The sequence below is a fragment of the Oncorhynchus mykiss genome, chromosome 14 (genome assembly GCF_057628025.1).
Source record: "Oncorhynchus mykiss isolate SJ-2025 chromosome 14, ASM5762802v1, whole genome shotgun sequence".
NCBI lineage: Eukaryota > Metazoa > Chordata > Actinopteri > Salmoniformes > Salmonidae > Oncorhynchus > Oncorhynchus mykiss.
The window spans coordinates 18,237,269-18,259,988 of NC_143035.1; the positions used below are offsets into that span (position 1 = coordinate 18,237,269).

Below are 22,720 nucleotides of genomic sequence, written 5' to 3' on the forward strand. Positions count from 1 at the left end.
TAACCGACGCTCTAGACCCACTACATTTTGCATACTGCCCCAACAGATCCACGGATGATGCAATCACCATCGCACTGCACACTGCCCTATCCCATCTGGACAAGAGAGATACTGTACCTATGCAAGAATGCTGTTCATTGACTACAGCTCAGCCTTCAACACCATAGTACCCCCCAAGCTCATCATTAAGCTCAGATCCCTGGGTCTGAATCCCACCATGTGCAACTGGATCCTGTACTTCCTGACCGGCCGACCCCAGGTGGTGAAAGAAGGTAGGCATCAACACCTCCGCTAAGCTGATCCTCACACAGGGGCCCCACAAGGGTGCGTGCTCAGCCCCCTCCTGTACTTACTGTTCACCCATGACTGTGTGGCCACGCAAGTCTCCAACTCAATCATCAAATTTGCAGACGACACAACAGTGGAAGGCCTGATTACCAACAATGATGAGACAGCCTACAGGGAGTACTTGAGAGCCTGCCTGAGTGGTGCCAGGAAAATAACCTCTAACCCAAACAAAACAAAGGAGCTAATCGTGGACTTCAGGAGACAACCTCAGGAGGCTGAAGAAATTTGACTTGGCCCTTAAGACCCTCACACATTTCTAGAGGTGCACCATTGAGAGCGTCCTGTCGGGCTGTTTCACTGCCTTCCTTCCAGGACATCTACTGCTCCCAATGTCACTGGAAGGCCAAGAAGATCATCAAGGACCGCAGCCACCCGAGCCACGGCCTGTTCACCCTGCTACCATCTAGAAGGCGGCGACTGTAAATGTGTATCAAAGATGGGACTGAGAGAAAATCTGCGTTTATCTCCAGGCCATTAAATAATCACCACTAGCCGGCCTCCGCCCTGTACCATGCAATGGCATTCTACCACCTGGTACTCTATCCTGCACCTTAGACTGCTGACCTTAATACATAGTCATTGAACACTGGTCACTTGAATAATGTTTACATACATGTGTCTTGCATTACTCATCTCATATGTATGTACTGTATTCTATACTGTCTATTGCATCTTAGCCTATGCCGCTCTGACATTGCTCATTCATATATTTATATTTATATATTCTTATTCAATTCCTTTACTTAGATTTGTGTGTATTAGGTATTTGTTGTGGAAATGTTAGATATTACTTGTTAGTGTAACGGCTGTTGTCGGGAGAAGGGGTGGACCAAAGCGCAGCATGGTTTATGTTCATGTTATTTTTATTCAAACTGAACACAAAACAAAATAACAAAGAGAATGAACAAAAATGAAACAGTCCTGTCAGGTACAGAAACACAAAACAGAAAACAACAGTTAGATATTGTTGCACTGTCGGAACTAGAAGCACAAGCATTTCGCTACACTCGCAATAACATCTGCTAACCATTTATACAGTATGTAACCAATAAGATTTGATGTTAATGTCAGCATACTGTTTTACCCACCTTATATGTATATAATGTATTCTAGTTAAGGTGCATCCTATACAATGAGTGTACAAAACATTAGGAACACCTGCTCTATCCATGACATAGTCTGACCAGGTAAATCCAGGTGAAAGCTATGATCACTTATTGATGTCATTTGTTAAATCCACTTCAATCAGTGTAGATGAATGGGAGGAGACATGTTACAGAAAGATGTTTAAGCCTGGAGACAATTGAGACATGGATTGTGCATGTGTGCCATTCAGAGGGTGAATGGGCAGGACAAAAGATTGAAGTGCCTTTGAACAGGGTATGGTAGTAGGTGCCAGGCGCACCGGTTAGAATGTGTCTAGAGCTGCAATGCTGCTTGGATTTTCACACTCAACCGTTTCCCGTGTGTATCAAGAATGGTCCACCACCCAATGGCCATCCAACCAATTTGACACAACTGTGGGAAACTTTGGAGTCAACAATGGCCAGCATCCCTAAGGAGCGCTTTCGACAAATGAAGCTATTATAACATCTCAGGCTAAACACACTTGTTTATGTATCTTAAAGTGAGGTCAGCTGTCTGCATGCATCACTGGTAGTGAGTAATAGTCCTCCACTTTTCAAATGTTAGATTTATGCCAGAACAGTGTAAACGCACAATAGCCTTCTCAAAACATTCAATTTTTTTTCTATTTCTCTATCCCCCCTCCTCTCAGATGTATGAATTAAAGAATTATCATTTTATCGTTTTTCCCCTACAATGTACATTTTAAACCAGGCAACAATAAACATGTCAAGCTCCATGAATGATGCAGTATAAACAATTCAAGCTCAAACGGGACAGGAGATATGGAATATCAGTTGATTACTTTAGCACTCCCCTTGTGGAGGAAGAAGGACAAAACATGTTGACATGTATGGTGGACAGTCTGCCTATCTGAGAGTCCAGTCGGGTGGACGGTCTGCCTATCTGAGAGTCCAGTCGGGTGGACGGTCTGCCTATCTGAGAGCCCAGTCGGGTGGACGGTCTGCCTATCTGAGAGCCCAGTCGGGTGGACGGTCTGCCTATCTGAGAGCCCAGTCGGGTGGACAGTCTGCCTATCTGAGAGCCCAGTCGGGTGGACAGTCTGCCTATCTGAGAGCCCAGTCGGGTGGACAGTCTGCCTATCTGAGAGCCCAGTCGGGTGGACAGTCTGCCTATCTGAGAGTCCAGTCGGGTGGACAGTCTACCTATCTGAGAGCCCTCGGGGAGGTGGAGCGGTAAATCTGATCACTCACTCACTCACTCACAGACAGGGGGATAACATACGTCACAATTTCCAGCGGCAAATGAAACTGATGTTGTGTCAGCTCTTAGGCGATTTAAATACTTGGGTGTTCAAAGTCCCTAACCTGATTGGCTGCCAACATTTGTGAGATCATTCAGATTCAACAGGAAATTAAGCTGCATCTTCACAGTACCGATTCTCTAGTACTTATGCAAGACAAAGCGCTTCAAATTTAGTCTGAAAGATAACTCACAGTGATTGCTATTGAAGGACAGGGACAAAGAGATGTAAGGACATTTGGTACACAATGCACCCATGAGGTCAAGTTTGGTTCAAATTGTACAGTTTACTTTCTACACTGGATCAACAGACAGGAACATTGTAATCTCTTCCCCTGAATTTTCCTCAAATTCTAGCTTTGTCACTAATGATAATAACAAAAAGAAATGGAATAAAAAATATTTGATGTCTCACAGAGGATAGTGGCTTGTCTCAAATAAAGCTGATTTAATATAAAACCCAATTCTTAGGCTCTTGGTAATACGAGGTACAGTAGATGTTATTACATATTATTATTCTATTAAAAATAACACTAATCATCAAGGACTCCCTGTCTGTCTCAACAGTACTGGGTCAATTTAGATAATTAAATTGAAAGAACATCATGAGACCAGTAATACTGGGAAAACACGAGTGACTACCCCGATTGCCCTGGATATGTCTGTTCCTATGCTCTCAAATACGGTATTAGGATTAATGTCACACAAGTAGGTTACAATGGGACAGTTGTTAACATTTTTCCTGGTGGGTTCAGGCAGAATGCAATAGGACTCCAGGGTGTTATGATCAGGGCTTGACACTCCATGGTAGGCTTTAAACTGTATAAAATTAGATGCAATTGTATATGTGAGCCATGCATCGCACTGGGCACAGACGTCAGTTCCTACGTCTAGTTTTGATTTACATTTGGTTGAGTTGTCAACTAACATGAAATCGACAAAACATTTCACTATGTCATTGGATTTAGTTTCAAAGTTGGGTGAAAAAATATTAAATTCCCTTACGTTGATTACTTTTTTCCACTCCAAAAAGTATTCTACATTGACTCAACATCATCATCACATTGGATTTTTGGGTTGAAATGACGTGGAAACAACTTGCCCAGTGGGGTGTGGTCCCAATGAGGGGTAATCACACAGGTGAGTGAGGGATGGTGTGTGTGTATGTTTATGTGTGTGCATTTTGCTCCCATGTGTGTGTGTGTGTATGTTTGTACTTGCATGTTAGCCTAATTTACTCTCTGTATTTACCAAATCAATGTTTTAAGAACACAATGGAAACTCGGCTTTGAACAACCCGCTTAATTCCCCCCCTCTCTCGGCGCCGCTCAATTATTCACTGCCGTCATTTATATATAAAATATCAGATTACCTCTCAATGTCTTTTATTTCCATCTAAGTGAGTGCTCTTATGCAACTGCAGGGCATGTGTTTTTGAAAGTAGCACTATACAGTATACATATAAAAAAGGCTCCTGCCTACTTCGTCATTTGATTGTGCATCACCATGTCCTGTAGTAGGCCTACGTTTCAAGTTAGGGGATAGTCCCCCCATTCCCCTTTGGCCCGATGTGGCCATTAAAAAAGTATGAGCCTACAAAACGTCCCAGAGCCTCAACATGGAACGGAATCACTCTGATTTCCAGCCGGCGGATTAAAAATAAATTGTGTCTGAAATATTCAGCAGGACGTTATTAATGTTTAGCATTTTGCAGTTTGCCTCGACCAGGGCGCGGTCGAGCAGTCCTCTGTCGTTTTTTTTTGGACCGTTCAGCCAGGCGCTTCTAAACCCATGCGAGGAGGGAGAGAGGAGAGGGAGAGAACAGCAGACAGAAAGAAAGGAGAGGAAGAGGGCAAGAGAGAGGAAGGGAAAAGGGAGAAAATGAGAGGGAGACTGCAGAGAATGGGAGAGAAAGGAGAGTGGAGAAACAGAGAGAGAGAGAGATGGAGAGAAGGAGAGAGAAAGGAGAGGAGAGATGTGCAGAAGGGAAGGCCAGATGCCCCTGCTGTTCGCAGCTTTGCCGCTGTTACATTGGATTTGGCTCAAAACATGAAAGGGCGCGGAGGAGAGGAGGGAGAGAGTGAGAAATATAACATTTGATTTGATTTGAGTGGAGACGCATGGTGCTGCCTCAGACTCTCCTCCAATGCACTCATCATGTCATCCTCGATAAGGCCATCGGGCCAATAACAGAAGAATAACAGTAAGGTTTAATCTGTAATTTACATTGGACTATAATGCACAGTTAGCTAACGGTTGTTCTCTGCTGTACATATCAAAGGAACATCTATAAAAATATCATACTTATAAAACTAAAATTATCTATAAAAAGGCCCTTTAGGGGAATGTTTCCCGCTGCTAGCCCAACTGTAGGTATTCGGCTGATTGTGTGTGTCTTTAGATAGCCTGGATCTATGCAGATATGAGAGAGCTTGTATAATAAGACACTCCCCTGAGGTACGGCTATGCTGTTCCCATGCAAACGCACTCTGCAGAGTGAGGTAGTGTGTCCTCAATGGTAAGGTTTAGACGCTGAGGGCTTATGCCTGACGGTCACACAATGACACTAATAGAAGCACATGCTGGTGCGTACAAAGATACACACACACACACTAGACATGCAAATGGAAACAGATAACCATACTTACCTTAAATGACCCTCTGTATCTGGCAGAATACAATGAATGGAATATTAAAACCATTTCAAAACGTTCTAAAAATCAATCCCTGGTCACCATTTTCTACACTCTTCAAAATGAGAAAAAATAAGAAACCCGTACACAATCAAATTGTTTATTTGTCACACATGCCGAATACAACAAGTGTAGTACACTTTACAGGGAAATGCTTACTTACAAGCCCTTAACCAACAATACTTTAAGAAGTTTTAAGAAAAAAAAGAGTTAAGTAAAAAATAGGTAAGTAAAAAATAGAAGTTAAAAGTTACAAATAATTAAACAGCAGCAGTAAGATAACAATAGTGTGGCTATATACAGTGGGTACCGGTTAGAGGTCCTGGACGGCAGGAAGCTTGGCCCCAGTGATGTACTGGATCATACACATTACCCTCTGTAGTGCCTTGCGGTCGGAAGCTGAGCAGTTGCCATACCAGGCAGTGATGCAACCAGTGATGCAACTCGATGGTGCAGTTGTAGAACCTTTTGAGGATCTGAGGACCCATGCCAAATCTTTCCAGTCTTCTGAGGGGGAATAGGCTTTGTCGCACCCTCTTCACGTATGTCTTAGTGTGTTCAGACCATTATAGTTTGTTTGTGATGTGGACTCTCAACCTGCTCCACTGCAGCCCCGTCAATATAGAATGGGGGCGTGCTCGGTCCTCCTTTCCCTGTAGTCCACAATCATCTCCTTTGTCTTGATCATGCTGAGGAAGAGGCTGTTGGGGCGGTATGCAAATTGGAATGGTTGTAGAGTTTCTGGGATAATGGTGTTGATGTGAGCCATGACCTGCCTTTCAAAGCACTTCATGGCTACAGACATTAGTGCTACGGGTCGGTAGTCCTTTAGGCAGGTTACCTTAGTGTTCTTGGGCACAGGGACTATGGTGGTCTGCTTGAAACATGTTGGTATTATAGACTCAGTCAGGTTGACAGGTTGAACATGTCAGTGAAGACACTTGCCAGTTGGTCAGCGCATGCTCGGAGTAAACGTCCTGGTAATCCATCTGGCCCTGCGGCCTTGTGAATGTTGACCTGTTTAAAGGTCTTACTCACATCGGCTACGGAGAGCGTGATCACACAGTCGTCCGGAACAGCTGATGCGCTCATGCATGCTTCAGTGTTACTTGCCTCGAAGCGAGCATAGAAGTAATTTAGCTCGTCTGGTAGGCTCGTGTCACTGGGCAGCTCACGGCTGTGCTTTCCTTTGTAGTCTGTAATAGTTTGCAAGCCCTGCTACGTCCGACGATCGTCGGAGATGGTGTAGTATGATTCAATATTATCCTGTATTGACGCATTGCCTGTTTAATGGTTCGTCCGGGTTAGTGTCCCGACCTTGAAAGCGGCAGCTCTACCCTTTAGCTCAGTGCGGATGTTGCCTGTAATCCATGGCTTCTGGTTTGGGTATGTACGTACAGTCACTGTGAGGACGACGTCATCGATACACTTATTGATGAACCCAGTCACTGATGTGGTGTACTCCTCAATGCCATCAGAAGAATCCCGGAACATATTCCAGTCTGTGATAGCAAAACAGTCTTGTAGCTTAGCATCTGCTTCATCTGACCACTTTTTTATTGACCAAGTCACTGATGCTTTCTGCTTTAGTTTTTGCTTGTAAGCAGGAATTATGGTCAGATTTGGTCAGAGGGTGAACGAGAGCTTTGTATAGTGTCACTGCTCTTTAATAAGCTTTACATATACGCTCTATTAAAGCTACAGAATATTCACCAGATCTCATTCAAAACAAATGAATGAGTGAAAGAAATAACAATCACTTTCCTGTGGTCTGATGTGTTTTTCTGGTTGTTTCCCCATTTGTCCATCACTCTGGCAGCCTGGACACCTGCTAACAAGCTAAGTCTTATGTCTCAGCTCTCCTCTTCCCTCACTTCCACCTCACCTCACAATAAATCTCTAGCTTCATGTCTCCATCAGCTCCCTATTCAGATCATTCACCTCTTGCAGCAGGAAGGAAGCTGTCTCTCTGTGATGGCAGTGTGTGTGTGTGTGTGTGTGTGTGTTTGCCTGCATCAGTGTGTTTATTTTGAGTGTTTTTACCCCCATCCTAATGGAATAGGACAGGCAAACGATGCCACCGCTGTACACATCAAACCCAATCAGGCATTTAAAATGGGCACCTCTTCAGAAAGCCCCCCAGCATCCTCTCCTGAGTAAACCAGAGCCCATCACTCAGGATGCTGGGTATTTAATCATGTATAGGGACACCATTTGTCTGTCTCACCATCAGGGAGCTCTCAATCTGGGCTCAGTTTTAGCTGTCTCTCACCCTGAAATGGCTCCTGGATCAGTGAGGAGGCAAGTAAACAAAGCCCAGCTGAGAGAGGGGGAGAGGTTGTGTGTGTGTGTGTGTCATCTGGTCTGAGCTCAGCCACATCGATGCTGGAAATTGGAAGGTGAGATGAGCAGATGTTTCAGGAAGATGGGTGACATTGAATAAAAGGGAGCAGAGGTGGATGCTGACTGGATATTGTCAGTTAAGTTCGAAATGCACTTCTTGGAACATGCATGTCTTGCTTATGAAGTGAAGACAGCAAGCTCAGTTTGTGTTTTTAGAAAATCTGAAATAGTCAAAGACTCAACAAGTCAGAGCCGGTTATTCTGGCCCTCTGCCTGGCCACCTAAGGACTGTCTACAGAAATGTACACTGAGGGTACAAACATTAAGAACACCTGCTCTTTCCGTTACATAGACTGACCGGTGAATCCAGGTGAAAGCTATGATCCTTGTTGATGTCACCTCAATCAGTGTAGATGAAGGGGAGGGAACAGGTTAAAGAATAATTTTTAAACCTTGAGACATGGATTGTGTATGTGTACCATGCAGAGGGTGAATGGGCAAGACAAAATATTTAAGTGCCTTTGAACGGGGTATGATACTACATGGTAGGCGCACTGGTTTGTGTCAAGAACTGTAATGCTGCTAGGTTTTTCAGGCTCAACAGTTTCCTGTGTGTATCAAGAATGGTGTATGTAAAACTTCTGACCCACTGGAATTGTGATACAGTGAATTATAAGTGAAATAATCTGTTTGTAAACTATAGTTTGTTAACAAGAAATTTGTGGAGTGGTTGAAAAAAAAGTTTTAATGACTCCAACCTAAGTGTATGTAAACTTCCGACTTCAACTGTAGCTGTCCTTCGGCTACACCATGGTGCTGCCCTACAGAGTGCTGTTGAGGCTACTGTAGACCTTCATTGCAAAACAGTGTTTTAATCAATTATTTGGTGATGTGAATCTATTTAGTATAGTTTTATTTAAAAAGGATAACTTTTGTAATTTTTCACTATTTACATTTTTCTGAAATTCACTGGAGGAGGAATGTCCATCCCTTCCTCCCCTGAGGAGCCTCCACTGTTCCAGTCTTGTTTGATCACCATCTGTTTTAACAAGCTCATTAATGTGTTTATCTAATTCTATTCAACTAATACCCTCCTCTCCTCTATTCTTCCCTGAGAACTATGGTAAAAATTGGACTGGTTCACAAACCACATTCTTTCTGTACAGAAACTAGCCTAGTCATGGTGGACTATGCACATGCAATTGGTATTTAATCACCATTCAATGGTGGGGAGGATTCATCTTTGTTATATTCTGACATTTAAGGAGTTGTCATGTCGGTGGAGCACTGTGCCATACTCATCATGGTTTTATACCAGAGGCAGCATTAAATCAATCTCTCAAGTATTTGGCCACACAGTCTTTGTTGGGGAAAGCCGATGAGGCACTATTCTAATTACTTTATCTACATTGGACCTCAGTTTCACTAAAAGAGTGTAAACACAGTCTTGCCTCTATGGCGATGTTTACACAGGCAGAGTTATTCTCATACTTCTTTTCCACTAATTGGTCTTTTGACCAATCACATCAGATCTGTTCACATTTATTTTGTTTATGTATTTTGTTTATTTATTTATTTAACCTTTATTTAATTTATCTGTTCACATCAAATCAAGACCAATTAGTGAAAAAAATACCCGAATTGGGACGCCTGTCTAAACATAGCCTATGGGAGAATCTCAATTTGATACTCCTCGCGTCCTCTCTCCTTACCACCTCCTCAAAATTCATTGGAGGAGAAGGGCCTCTGGCTTTCTCATCCAATAGGTTATGAGTAGGAGGCGAGTAGTGAGGACACAAGGAGTATGGAATTGAGATTCTCCCTGTCTTTCCTTTCATCAAGTGTTGAGCCTAATTGAGACCCATGGGAGATGGCTTGGTGGTGCAAGAGCAGCAGAGGCTGCTGAGGGGAGGACGGGTCATAATAATGAATGCAATGGAGTCAATGGAATCAAACGCATATACCATTCGATTCATTATCATGAGCCATCCTCCCCTCAGCAGCTCCACTGTGCCAGAGGTATGTCTGAAGCAGCACTGGAGGCAACCAGGGAATCATAATCAGGCAAAAAGGTTGGCAGTAGGCAACACAAAAGCAATGTCGCAACAATAAAAAATTGTGACGTGTAATGGAAACGGCAGATATACAGTGAGCACCATAATTCATTGGACAGTGACCATTTTTTTGTTTGTTATTTTTGTACTCGAGCACTTTGAGTTTGAAAGGATACAATGACAATGCGGGTGAAGTGCAGACTGTCAGCTTTATTTTGAGGGTATTTTCATACATATGAAGCGTTTAGAAATTATAGAAGCTTTTGTACATAGTCCCCATTTTCGGGCATCATAAAACATAGGACAGTTTAACAATGTAGAATAAAGTAATCATTGTTACTATTTGGTCGCATATCCTTTGCATGCAATGACTGCTTGAAGTCTGCGATGCATCGACATCACTAGACGCTGGGTATCTTCCCTGGTGATGCTCTGCCAGGCCTGTACTGCAGCCATCATCAGTTCCTGCTCGTTTTGGGTGACTTATTGCCTTCAGTCTCCTCTTCAACATGTAAAATGCATGTTCAGTTGGATTCAGATCCGGTGATTGACTCAGCCAGTCAAGGATTCTCCACTTTTTGGCCATTGAAAACCCCTTCGTTGCTCTAGCAGTATGTTTAGGGTCATTGTCTTGTTGCATGATGAAGTGGCTTCCAATGAGTTTGGAGGCATTTGGTTTTATCTGAGCAGATAAAATATTTCTGTAGACTTCAGAATTCGTTGTTCTACTTCTGTCTGCAGTCAGATCATCGATGAAGACAAGTTCCCTGTTCCACTGACAGCCATACAGGCCCAAGCCATAACACCCCCTCCACCATGTTTCATGGATGAGGTGGTATGCTTTGAATCATGGGCATGTCTTTTTTTTCTCCACACTTTCCTCTTTCCATCACTCTGGTACATATTAATCTTTGTCTCATCTGTCCACAATACCTTTTCCCAGAACTTTTGGGGTTCTTTTAGGTGCTTTTTAGCAAACTGTAATCTCGCCTTTCCGTTCTTCAGGCTTATCAGTGGTTTGCATCTTGTAGTGTACCCTCTGTAGTCCTGCTCGTGTAGTCTTCTACATATGGTAGACTTTGACACATCTACACCTGCATCCAGGAGTGTTTTTGATCTGTTGGGCTGTTGTCGGGGGGTTTTCTTCACCATAGAGAGTATTCTCCGGTCATCCACTACAGTGGTCTTCCTCAGTCTACCGTGTCTTATGTCATAATTGAGTTCACCGGTAGTTTTTTTCTTGTTAATGATGAACCAAACTGTTGACTTGGGCATCCCCAGGGTTTTTGCAATGTTCCTGATTGACCGATTTTCATTTCTGAGCCTTATGACGTCCAGCGTCATTTGCATCGACACTGCTGTCTTCCTCATGTTGTCACACCCCAACAACAACCTCCAAAGGCAATAGCAAAATCTAGAATCAATACTATTCATCAACAGCTCTCCTGCATTTACTAACTACACAAAGGAATACACCTGCCTAACGACACATCTGTGAAGCCAATTCAACAAATACTTGTACCTTAAAATGGGGGGGGGGGGGGGGGGGGGGGGGTGCTGTCATTTCTAAGCGGGTCAGCCAATATGTATGAAAATACCTGACAGTCTGCACTTCACCCTCATCCTCATTGTATCCTTTCAAACTCAAAGTGCTAGAGTACAGCACCAAAAATAACAAAAAAAATGGTCACTGTCCAATGCATTATGGTGCTCACTGTAGGTTTAATTTTCTAAAGATCGCCAACATTTTTAATCGGTTAGACAGGGGTGGATTTTTCTTTTGTCAATCTTTACTTTATTGAGACAAATGATGGTGGAAACGTTTAATTATTTTTATAAATAATGATTGCCAAATACTGGTTTGCAGGGCACGTGATGTAATCACGTAACTATAAAGCTCCACTCCACATATAATTCTAAATGCATACTGCTTGCAAAATCAACAACAACAAAAAATTAGCTGGACAAAGATTGTCCTTACTTTCAAGAATACCTGAATTGCTTCGCCTTGCTTTTTTGGTTGGCTGGCAAGTTTCACCATCCAATTATTTCAGATCTACAAGAGTGCAAGTTTCACCATGGCACGGATCGTGGCGATACATTGGCACATGAGAATTATTAGAATATTGTCATTTATTGCATTCTATCCATGCTGGCTTTTGTGAGCTACCTGAGACATAAAACAGACAGGTGGGAGGACATACAAGGTTTGTGCAATTGTGTGCAAATGCAGCTAACAATTTGGGCAGGAACGAACACACTCAAGCCTCCCATTGGTGAACGCCTCCCTTCATGAACCCCCCCCCCCACCCCTCGAACATCCTATTGGTTCCTGCATGAATGCCTCCCACTAGAACAGCAGGCGGGAGGCTAGGGTGACAGTCTTCTAGCTGGCTTGACAGTTATCGACACAGTGTACTAGCTAACTTTTTTTTGCTGTTTTCATCAACACAAGATAGTTCAGTGAAATCTCACCCTAGCAGACAACTGTTGCATGTGTTTTCTATGCGAATATAAACATTTTAAAAATTCAAATCACCGGACAAGTTAAAACCTCTCTAGGCTAGGGGGCGGTATTTTCACGTCCGGATGAAAAGCGTGTCCAAAGTAAATTGCCTGCTACTCAGGCCCAGAAGCAAGGATATGCATATTATTAGTGGACTTGGATGGGAAACACTCCGAAATTTCTAAAACGGTTTGGATAATGTCTGAGTATAACAGAACGTATTTGGCAGGCGAAACACCAAGGACAAACCATCCAGGAACATTTTTTTTGGAGGTCACTCTCTTTTCAATGGGTTTTGATGGGGATCTAGATTTCTAAGGCACTTGCTTGCAGTTCCTATCACTTCCACTGGATGTCAACAGTATTTAGAAATTGGTTGATGTTTTTCCTTTGAGAAATGAAGAAGTAGGGCAGTTCAGAATGAGGGTTGAGTCTAGTGTACTGTTGTGGTTGGGGCGCGCGACCTGAAAGCTTGCTCCACTTTGTTTTTATCCGCTATTGAACACAGTTTATCCCTTCTTAAATTTCATTGATTATTTACATTAAAAAATACCTAAAGTTGTATAAGAAAAGTTGTTTGAAATGTCTGGACAAAGATTACAGGTAACTTACTCGATATTTGTAGTCATGTTGCGAGAGTTGGAACCGGTGTTTTTCTGGATCAAACACTTCAAATAAATGGATATTTGGGATATATAACGACATAATTAATCAAACAAAAAGGACCATTTGTGATGTTTATGGGACATATTGGAGTGCCAACAGAAGAAGCTCTTCAAAAGGTAAGGCATGAATTACATCGTTATTTTTGAGTTTTGTGTCGCACCTGGCAAATGATATATGATTGTCTGTGTTTGTTTGATGGGGTGCTATCCTCAGATAATAGCATGGTTTTCTTTCGCCATAAAGCCTTTTTGAAATCTGAAACGGTGGCTGGATTGACCTTTCTGATCTCCCCATCCCGGATCCGGGATCGTGAATACAGACTCAAGCTCATTACCATAACGCAACGTTAACTATTCATGAAAATCGCAAATGAAATGAAATAAATATGCTAGCTCTCAAGCTTAGCCTTTTGTTAACAACACTGTCATCTCAGATTTTCAAAATATGCTTCTCAACCATTGCAAAACAAGCATTTGTGTAACAGTATTGATGGCTAACGTAGCATTTAGCATTAGCATTCAGCTGGCAACATTTACACAAAAAAACAGAAAAGCATTCAAATAAAATCATTTACCTTTGAAGAACTTCAGATGTTTTCAATGAGGAGACTCTCAGATAGCAAATGTTCAGTTTTTCCTGAAAGATTATTTGTTTAGGACAAATCGCTCCGTTTCCTGCGTCACGTTTAGCTATGAAAAAACCCCTGTATCCAGGATTGTGTAAATCTATCAGCAAGCTCATTAGCATAACACAACGTTAACTATTTATGAAAATCGCAAATGAAATGAAATAAATATGCCATCTCTCAAGCTTAGCCTTTTGTAAACAACACTGTCATCTCAGATTTTCAAAATATGCTTCTCAACCATAGGAAAACAATCATGTGTAAAAGTAGCTAGCTAGCGTTAGCATTTAGCGTTAGCATTTAGCGTTAGCATTTAGCGTTAGCATTTAGCGTTAGCATTTAGCGTTAGCATTTAGCGTTAGCATCCAGCACGCAACATTTCAACAAAAACATAAAAGCCTTCAAATAAAATAATTTACCTTTGAAGAACTTCTGATGTTTTCAATGAGGATACTCTCAGTTAGATAGCAGATGCTCAGTTTTTCCAAAAAGATTCTTTGTGTATTAGAAATAGCTCCGTTTTATACATCACATTTGGCTACCAAAAAAAATCCGAAAATTCAGTCCTCAAAACGCGAACTTTTTTCCAAATTAACTCCATAATATCGACTGAAAACATGGCAAACGTTGTTTAGAATCAATCATCAAGGTGTTTTTCACATATCTCTTCATTGATACATCGTTCTTGAACACATGGATTCTCCCCTATATCAAATGGAAAAGTACGAGCAGCTGGCAATTGCGCACCGAATTCCACGCAGGACACCAGGCGGACACTTGGAAAATGTAGTCTCTTATGGTCAATCTTCCAATGATATGCCTACAAATACGTCACAATGCTGCTAAGCCCTTGGGCGAACGACAGAAAGTGTAGGCTCATTCCTTGCGCAATCACAGCCATATAAGGAGACAATGGAAAACAGAGCTTCAGAAATTCTGCTAATTCCTGGTTGATGCATCATCTTGGTTTCCAAAACTGTCAAGAATTTGCATAGTCGAGCATCTTTTCGTGACAAAATATCGCGCTTAAAACGGGAACGTTTTTTATCCAAAAATGAAATAGCGCCCCTAGAGATCGAACAGGTTAACATGAAGTAAAGCTTTATTTTGGTGTTTTGCACTTGTGATTGTATGAAAGTTGGCGCTCTGCCATTTCATGTTGTCAAATCGATCCCTTTAACGGGATTTGATCCCTAAGTTAATGGAAACAGCTATTGACTTCACAAAAACAAGGCTTAGTTTCCTGATAGCGATGAAACTTTGGGTTACGAGTGTTTTAACAATGCATCTTTCCTACAACGGTCAAAGATGTAACATTCGTTTCCCAAAACACCACGCAGAAAATGTTCAATGTGTGTGTTGAGGCTTGTGTCGATACTGAAAGGATCAAAAGAAAGGCAGCACTGCTCTCAGATCAGCATCCTCCCTTTCAAATCTTACCTTAACATTAGAATTATTCTACAATACTAATGACGGATCAGCTCCTAAAGAGTTTATCACCTACGTCTACAATATTGAGGCGGCTTATTCTAATGCTTAACGCAATAATTATGCAATAAATCAAGTTAAGCCACGTCATTGCACACGTTGCTAATCATGAACTATATTGAGGCAAAAACTACAGATACAGTGCCTTGCGAAAGTATTCGGTCCTCTTGAACTTTGCAACCTTTTGCCACATTTCAGGCTTCAAACATAAAGATATAAAACTGTATTTTTTGGGGGAAGAATCAACAACAAGTGGGACACAATCATGAAGTGGAACGACATTTATTGGATATTTCAAACTTTAACAAATCAAAAACTGAAAAATTGGGCGTGCAAAATTATTCAGCCCCTTTACTTTCAGTGCAGCAAACTCTCTCCAGAAGTTCAGTGAGGATCTCTGAATGATCCAATGTTGACCTAAATGACTAATGATGATAAGTACAATCCACCTGTGTGTAATCAAGTCTCCGTATAAATGCACCTGCACTGTGATAGTCTCAGAGGTCCGTTAAAAGCGCAGAGAGCATCATGAAGAACAAGGAACACACCAGGCAGGTCCGAGATACTGTTGTGAAGAAGTTTAAAGCCGGATTTGGATACAAAAAGATTTCCCAAGCTTTAAACATCCCAAGGAGCACTGTGCAAGCGATAATATTGAAATGGAAGGAGTATCAGACCACTGCAAATCTACCAAGACCTGGCCGTCCCTCTAAACTTTCAGCTCATACAAGGAGAAGACTGATCAGAGATGCAGCCAAGAGGCCCATGATCACTCTGGATGAACTGCAGAGATCTACAGCTGAGGTGGGAGACTCTGTCCTTAGGACAACAATCAGTCGTATATTGCACAAATCTGGCCTTTATGGAAGAGTGGCAAGAAGAAAGCCATTTCTTAAAGATATCCATACAAAGTGTCGTTTAAAGTTTGCCACAAGCCACCTGGGAGACACACCAAACATGTGGAAGAAGGTGCTCTGGTCAGATGAAACCAAAATTGAACTTTTTGGCAACAATGCAAAACCTTATGTTTGGCGTAAAAGCAACACAGCTGAACACACCATCCCCACTGTCAAACATGGTGGTGGCAGCATCATGGTTTGGGCCTGCTTTTCTTCAGCAGGGACAGGGAAGATGGTTAAAATTGATGGGAAGATGGATGGAGCCAAATACAGGACCATTCTGGAAGAAAACCTGATGGAGTCTACAAAAGACCTGAGACTGGGACGGAGATTTGTCTTCCAACAAGACAATGATCCAAAACATAAAGCAGAATCTACAATGGAATGGTTCAAAAATAAAACATATCCAGGTGTTAGAATGGCCAAGTCAAAGTCCAGACCTGAATCCAATCGAGAATCTGTGGAAAGAACTGAAAACTGCTGTTCAAATGCTCTCCATCCAACCTCACTGAGCTCGAGCTGTTTTGCAAGGAGGAATGGGAAAAAATGTCAGTCTCTCGATATGCAAAACTGATAGAGACATACCCCAAGCGACTTACAGCTGTAATCGCAGCAAAAGGTGGCGCTACAAAGTATTAACTTAAGGGGGCTGAATAATTTTGCACGCCCAATTTTTCAGTTTTTGATTTGTTAAAAAAAAGTTTGAAATATCCAATAAACGTTGTTTCACTTCATGATTGTGTCCCACTTGTTGTTGATTATTCACAAAAAAATACAGTTTTATATCTTTGTTTGAAGCCTGAAATGTGGCAAAAGGTCGCAAAATTCAAGGGGGCCAAATACTTTCACAAGGCACTGTAGTAGCGTACAAATAACTTAAAACTCAAAAATATATAGGTCTATGTAGCCTAGACTAATTATGCTGTTGTTATCTCTGTTTTCATTTGAAGCATCTTTATATCTTTCACTTGTTAGTACCAATTGCAACAAAATTTGCAAATTTGTAGTCACATTCGTTCTGAAGTTATCTGCAGTCACAGAAATACAGAAACATCTTGATTGTGTATACAGTGACGCGGAAGGGCAAAAAAAAAAGCATCTAACGACTGGTTTGAGGCAATGGTTAAATAACGACCATTTTCAAGAGCAACTTTAGCAACGGTGGTTTGGGAAACAGCTTAGAGTTAACATGGCTCCTACCAAGGTTCTAGCGAACTTAGCTTTAAGATGCAATTGGGAAACTGGACCCAGTACAATAGGATGTTGCTATACACCCTGACAGCTTAGTGTGGCGGACGTTAAAATTGGCCCATCATCTTGTCTAGTTCTACATTTTTGTCAGACATTTTTCCAATGCATAAGGTTCAAAAAGATGTCCTGAACTCACTGCATATTTAATTAAGAATGAATCCATCCAAACGGTCAGTGTTTTTGAGTAAGTCTAGATAAAAACAACACTGAACAACCTTTGCAGGAAGAAGTGGCTGCATCTGTGGCTCAAAACGTAATATTTTAAATTACTTTTCTGGATTCTAGGACAGTACCCAAGAGTAAATGAAGGTCATCCTATTCACTCTAAAAATATACCTGGTGGCTCAAGGCAAAGATGCACCTTATTTTAGAGGAGATGGAAAGTATATTATTATACAGAGTACACTGAAGACCACATGACAGTCAGTCTGAAAATGTCTAATGAATTGCATTGGCATACTGAAGTTCAACGGTTCAAAAACAATGTCTACAGTTAATCATAGTCATTTAAAAAATTAAAAAAACACTAAACTAAGTTAACAGCCTAGAAAAATAACATGGAGGCATGAGAAGTTCATAAATTATAATCCAGGCTTTTCCATAAACAAAATCACCAAAAAGGCCAGAAATATTGTGGATATGAAAACTTTAAAAATAGAAAATACAACTTGCAAGTGCAGTCCATGAGAAAACAGGGCTGGTTTGGGATTCAGCATAGGTACACAATTCTCACGAAATTCAGTCACCGTCAAGAGAATTCCTGCTTCATTACAGACAGAGGCTCTGTCCCAATTAGCGCTCATTCCTCCCAAAGTGTGCACTTGTTCACCTCCCATCACTAATTGACAGGTTATAACATCTATTTTACACACTGAAGGTAATGTGCCCATCATTGTTGTCTTACACCTGGCACTGTTCCCACAGTTCCACACAGACCCTGTCCCCATTATTCAGATTCAAAATGGCCACATTGTCACCATCAGCACCCTTGTAGTCATTGTAGACAAACGTACATAATGTGAAGTAGTAGACTCCCTTCACTGGATCTGTGAAGATACCTGTAACAGAGGAGAAAGTATTATGCCAAAATACAATAATTGTCTAATACTAATTGCTATTAGCTAAAGGGAATTGGCCAATACTAATTGCTTCCTCCAGCTCAGTCCAACACACACGCAAACAGTTAATTCTACACACAGTATGTTTTTCATGTCAGTATTAATATTGAAATGCAATTTGCACATGCGCTGAATGTGGTTCCGGTCACTTATGACTGGTCCAGGCAGCATAGTCTCTGCATTTAGATTTACCATTCCCTGGGAAGTTTCACTTGAACAACCCTCCAAGTCACAATTACAAGTGGCAACCTGAGAATTTTGTTGCCCGAGTTGCGATGTTTCACCACTGACATTTTGCACCAAAAGATGACAATTCAGTTTGACAACCACCTTATCAATATGGATACTGTAGTTGGTTTGACCATATTGTATATGTTAAGCAAGCTAGCTAAGTTTATTATTAGCAACATTAGCTTCCTTGTCAAGCTAGCTAAAATCTTATTGATTGAACAATTGTTCTGACCAAAGACCATATGAATGAAACAAAGTCGTATTTCTGACTACGAAATAGGAAGTTCCACTGAGCACTTGAACGCAGCATAACATCTGTGCCATGCAGTTTAACCTTGATTAATGTGAATACAAAGTAAATCTTGAGATTGAGCAAAATGTAGGGAACATTTAAGTGCAGTGTTAATATCTGTAAGTAACATTTTCATGAATATGTTAATTTCTCAACATACATTATATACATATCACATCTAATATAATTATGCTAAAGTCATCTGACTTTTATTCTGTACCTTCAATCGCTTTCTTCATTTTGATCACTTCAGTTTGAAATTCATCCTCTTTGGCAGTCAATTAAACTTTGATTAAACTTTGATGAAAGCATACATTCAGATTATTCAGCATTATAAGACTTAAAGATTCTATATCATATCTCATTTTAAAATATGCTGAAGTAAAACTAATATTCTGAAAAGCAATTAGCCAACGTTGCAGGCCAGCTAGACAACCTGATTACTACCACAGATTTAACCTTCAGCCATCTAACCTTTATATTGTGCAGTACCTTCATCCACGTCCTTCAGTTTAACTACTTCAGCTTAAAAAATAAAATAAAATCTTGTATGCAAATGTAACATTTTGAATTATGTGAATTGAACAAGCATAGGTTTTAAAGTAACTGTCTAGTGTATAAGAGCATTTAAATATTCTGTTAATATTGTTGACTCATCATATCATATGTGGCCAAAGCATAAATTGGAGAGAAAAGAAAACTTCAAAAACAATCAAACTTGCATCTCAAACAGACAGTTTCAAAAATGCTTGCCATTTCCTCATAGAGGAAGACATCCTCCTGAGGAGGATGAGCTGGCCAATCAGCGGTCTACTTGCATTCATATTTTTTTTAAGACTGGTATATGCCCACACCATTCAGTTTGGGTATGCCAACACCATTCCAACACTGAAAAACTGCCTTTCAGCATAATTAAGTATTTTTGGAAGGAAAACTACTTCACTCGTATTGTAATTCATTTTGGGACATATTTCATAGAAATCTGCAAACACTGGACAGTTACTTTAAAAATAGGTGTGATAAAGTAAAGCATGTCGAAATAAACAAAATATTCAGGAAGGCAACTAGCCAACGCATCTAAGTTTCTGTACCTTCATTGTCTTTCAGTTTGCACATTCCTTTCTCTGTGGCAAAGAAATTGGCCCCCAAAGCTCTGTTGCGCTAAAGAGTTTAGCTGAGCCTCCAAGTGTCTCAGTTTGTCTGCTTCAGCGATCAGGCCTCACTGGCATGGGTGAACAGGGGAAATCTTTGGAGTTTCTCGGCAGTTGGCATCCGATGTGTTGCTTTACTGCCCCCAACTGGACTATAACACAAATCCATTATACATTGTGATACAAAACGGGAAAATACAAAATAAAAGACCCTTCCAACTAACCCTACACTAATTAAAAACCCACTATTTACTGAAAAAAATAAATGCAACATGTAGAAAGTGTTGGTCACATGTTTCATGAGCTGAAATAAAAGATTGCAGAAATTGTCCATACGCACAAAAAAAAAAAAAAAATTGTGCACAAATGTGTTTACATCCCCGTAAGTGAGCATTTCTCCTTTGATAAGCTAATCAATCCACCTGACAAGAAGCTGATTAAACAGCATGATTGTTACACAGGTGCACCTGGTGCTGGGGACAATAAAATGGCACTAAAATATGCAGTTGTCACAACACAACAACACCACAGATGTCTCAAGTTCAGGGCGCATGCAATTGGAATGCTGACTGCAGAAATGTCCACCAGAGCTGTTGCCAGAGAATTTAATGTTAATTTCTCTACCATAAGCCACCTCCAATGTCCTTTTAGAGAATTTGGCAGTACGTCCAACCGGCCTCACAACCGCAGACCACATGTAACCATGCCAGCCCAGGACCTCCACATCCGGCTTCTTCACCTGCGAGATCGTCTGAGACTAGCCACCCGGACAGCTGATGAAACAGAGGAGTATTTCTGTCTGTAATAAAGCCCTTTTGTGGGGAAAAACATCCTGATTGGCTGGGCCTGGCTCCCCAGTGGGTGGCCCACCTCAACCTGCCTCTCTCGCACCGGACACTCCCAATCCCCAGCAACACGAGCAACCCTACAGTTGACAACTTTATTCACCGAAACTACACAATCCTCTAGCCCATGCCCTGTTGAACACTTCCCACATCTTGGAATCTCGATCCTACAAAACTGCTGCAACATGACCATAAACATTGCGGTGGATTCTGCACAAAAGCTCTAACAGGATAACTGATATATCCTAACATAACTTTGTCAGGTAAAGACGCAAAAGGACTGACAGTGACTCCTCTGCATCGCACCAAACGGCAGGCATCACAAACACTAGGAATCTTCAACTTCAATTATTCCACCTCCACACTTAATGCTACCACATACATCACTCCTTTCAATGGTGCCCTGCTCATAAGAGCAAAGCAAGAAACAGATCTTGACCCAAGTTGCGTGACACAGAGCGCCCACTCCCTCTGATCAGTAGAAACAAACAACCTGTAGTGAACTTGGGATATCTTCACTGACTCAACTGCACCCAATGCCTTGTTCACCCACCCTGAAACCACAAATGGATCCATTTCCTCCAAAAATGACACTCTACTGGACCAGATTCTTCTTTATCAAGTCCATTGATACCTGGCTCGGGTTCTAAGCTCTTCACCACACCTTCCACCTCACTTAGCGTAATCATTCACTGCCATTTCACCTCAAGAACTCGATCTGGCGCACAGCTCACTCAGATTCGAATTTCACAACGATCTTCAACACCCCAGCTCCATTTTGATCACTATCTCCCTTCATTTTAAATCCCACCTCTTCTTTCCCCCCGTCCTTCCTCCTCAAAAATCCCCCTTTCTGTGTCCCTGCCCCAATATTCCTCTTCTCATGACTTTGCTTGTGGCCTGGAGGCATCACGACAACAGCATCTCATAATAGTCCTGCTCACCTCAGAAACATGTATTTTCCAGGCACCAACATTTTTGAGAGCATGTTCAGTACCTTCTCAGCCAAAGGAAATCTTGGAGTTCTGTAACAAGATGGAGGTGCCTCAATTAAATTAAATATGATAGCAATGAGATTGTGAGCTTGCTATTGGTCAGTTTGAACTAATTGGTTGTGTTTGTGTATATTGATTGCAGGTGTGATTGTGACCGGCACCTCCACCAGAGGTGCGTTCAGTTCACTTAAATGTTTGCTACGTTGCGTAATGGTTTGTCCTGAATGACACGTTTCTTCTAAACGCTCATGTATGTTGTTGAACAGACTTTGAGGTATGTTTGCTCCCGTTTGGTGGGTGTGGCTTGAAGCAATGAGTGACGTATATAAAGGGCAGTGGAAAAGCTGACAGAATTCCCTAACCCCTCCCTGTTTTTCCAACTAGTCATTCAGTAAAGTACAGTTTTTGTTCAATTGAACTATCCAGAATGTAAAAACATACTGAATGCAACCTTGTTATCTTAAAGGGGGAGCTTCTATTGGACAAATTCAGGTAGGTCCCTCCCCGTTCTGTCTGCTCGGTTTGGTTCTTAAATGGTAAACGATTTCCGTTGCTAGACGTAATGAATAAACCCCTGGATTTTTAGCCTGCTCATTATAGGGCCAATCAGCAGTAGAAGCAACTGTAGAGGTGAACATAGGCCTGAAATCGTGGATTTCCCTGTTAGAGTGAAGGAGAATAAGGTGGCATGGGTAAGGAGTGTCCAGCGTGTCTCCTATCTGGAGGTGGTGAGAAAACCAAGGAACGAGTGGCGGGGAAGAAGCAATGGTAGTAGAGCCACCAAGATGAGTGAAAGTTTCGCATTAACCGATGGATAGTGTAATGCT

The 22,720-nt window shown here is 41.5% G+C and overlaps 1 long non-coding RNA gene across 2 annotated transcripts; it reads right to left on the reverse strand.

Moving 5' to 3' along the window:
• Positions 1–17,788: 17,788 nt before the first annotated feature.
• Positions 17,789–21,926, reverse strand: LOC110489474 (uncharacterized). 2 transcript variants are annotated; one of them, XR_002468579.3, is made up of 3 exons: positions 21,843–21,926; positions 19,994–20,205; positions 17,789–18,319 (listed from the first exon to the last, which is right to left on the reverse strand). It is a non-coding gene; the product is annotated as an uncharacterized LOC110489474 (long non-coding RNA). The 2 variants fall into 2 exon arrangements; XR_016486208.1 differs by lacking the exon at positions 21,843–21,926 and adding an exon at positions 20,678–20,836.
• Positions 21,927–22,720: the final 794 nt, after the last annotated feature.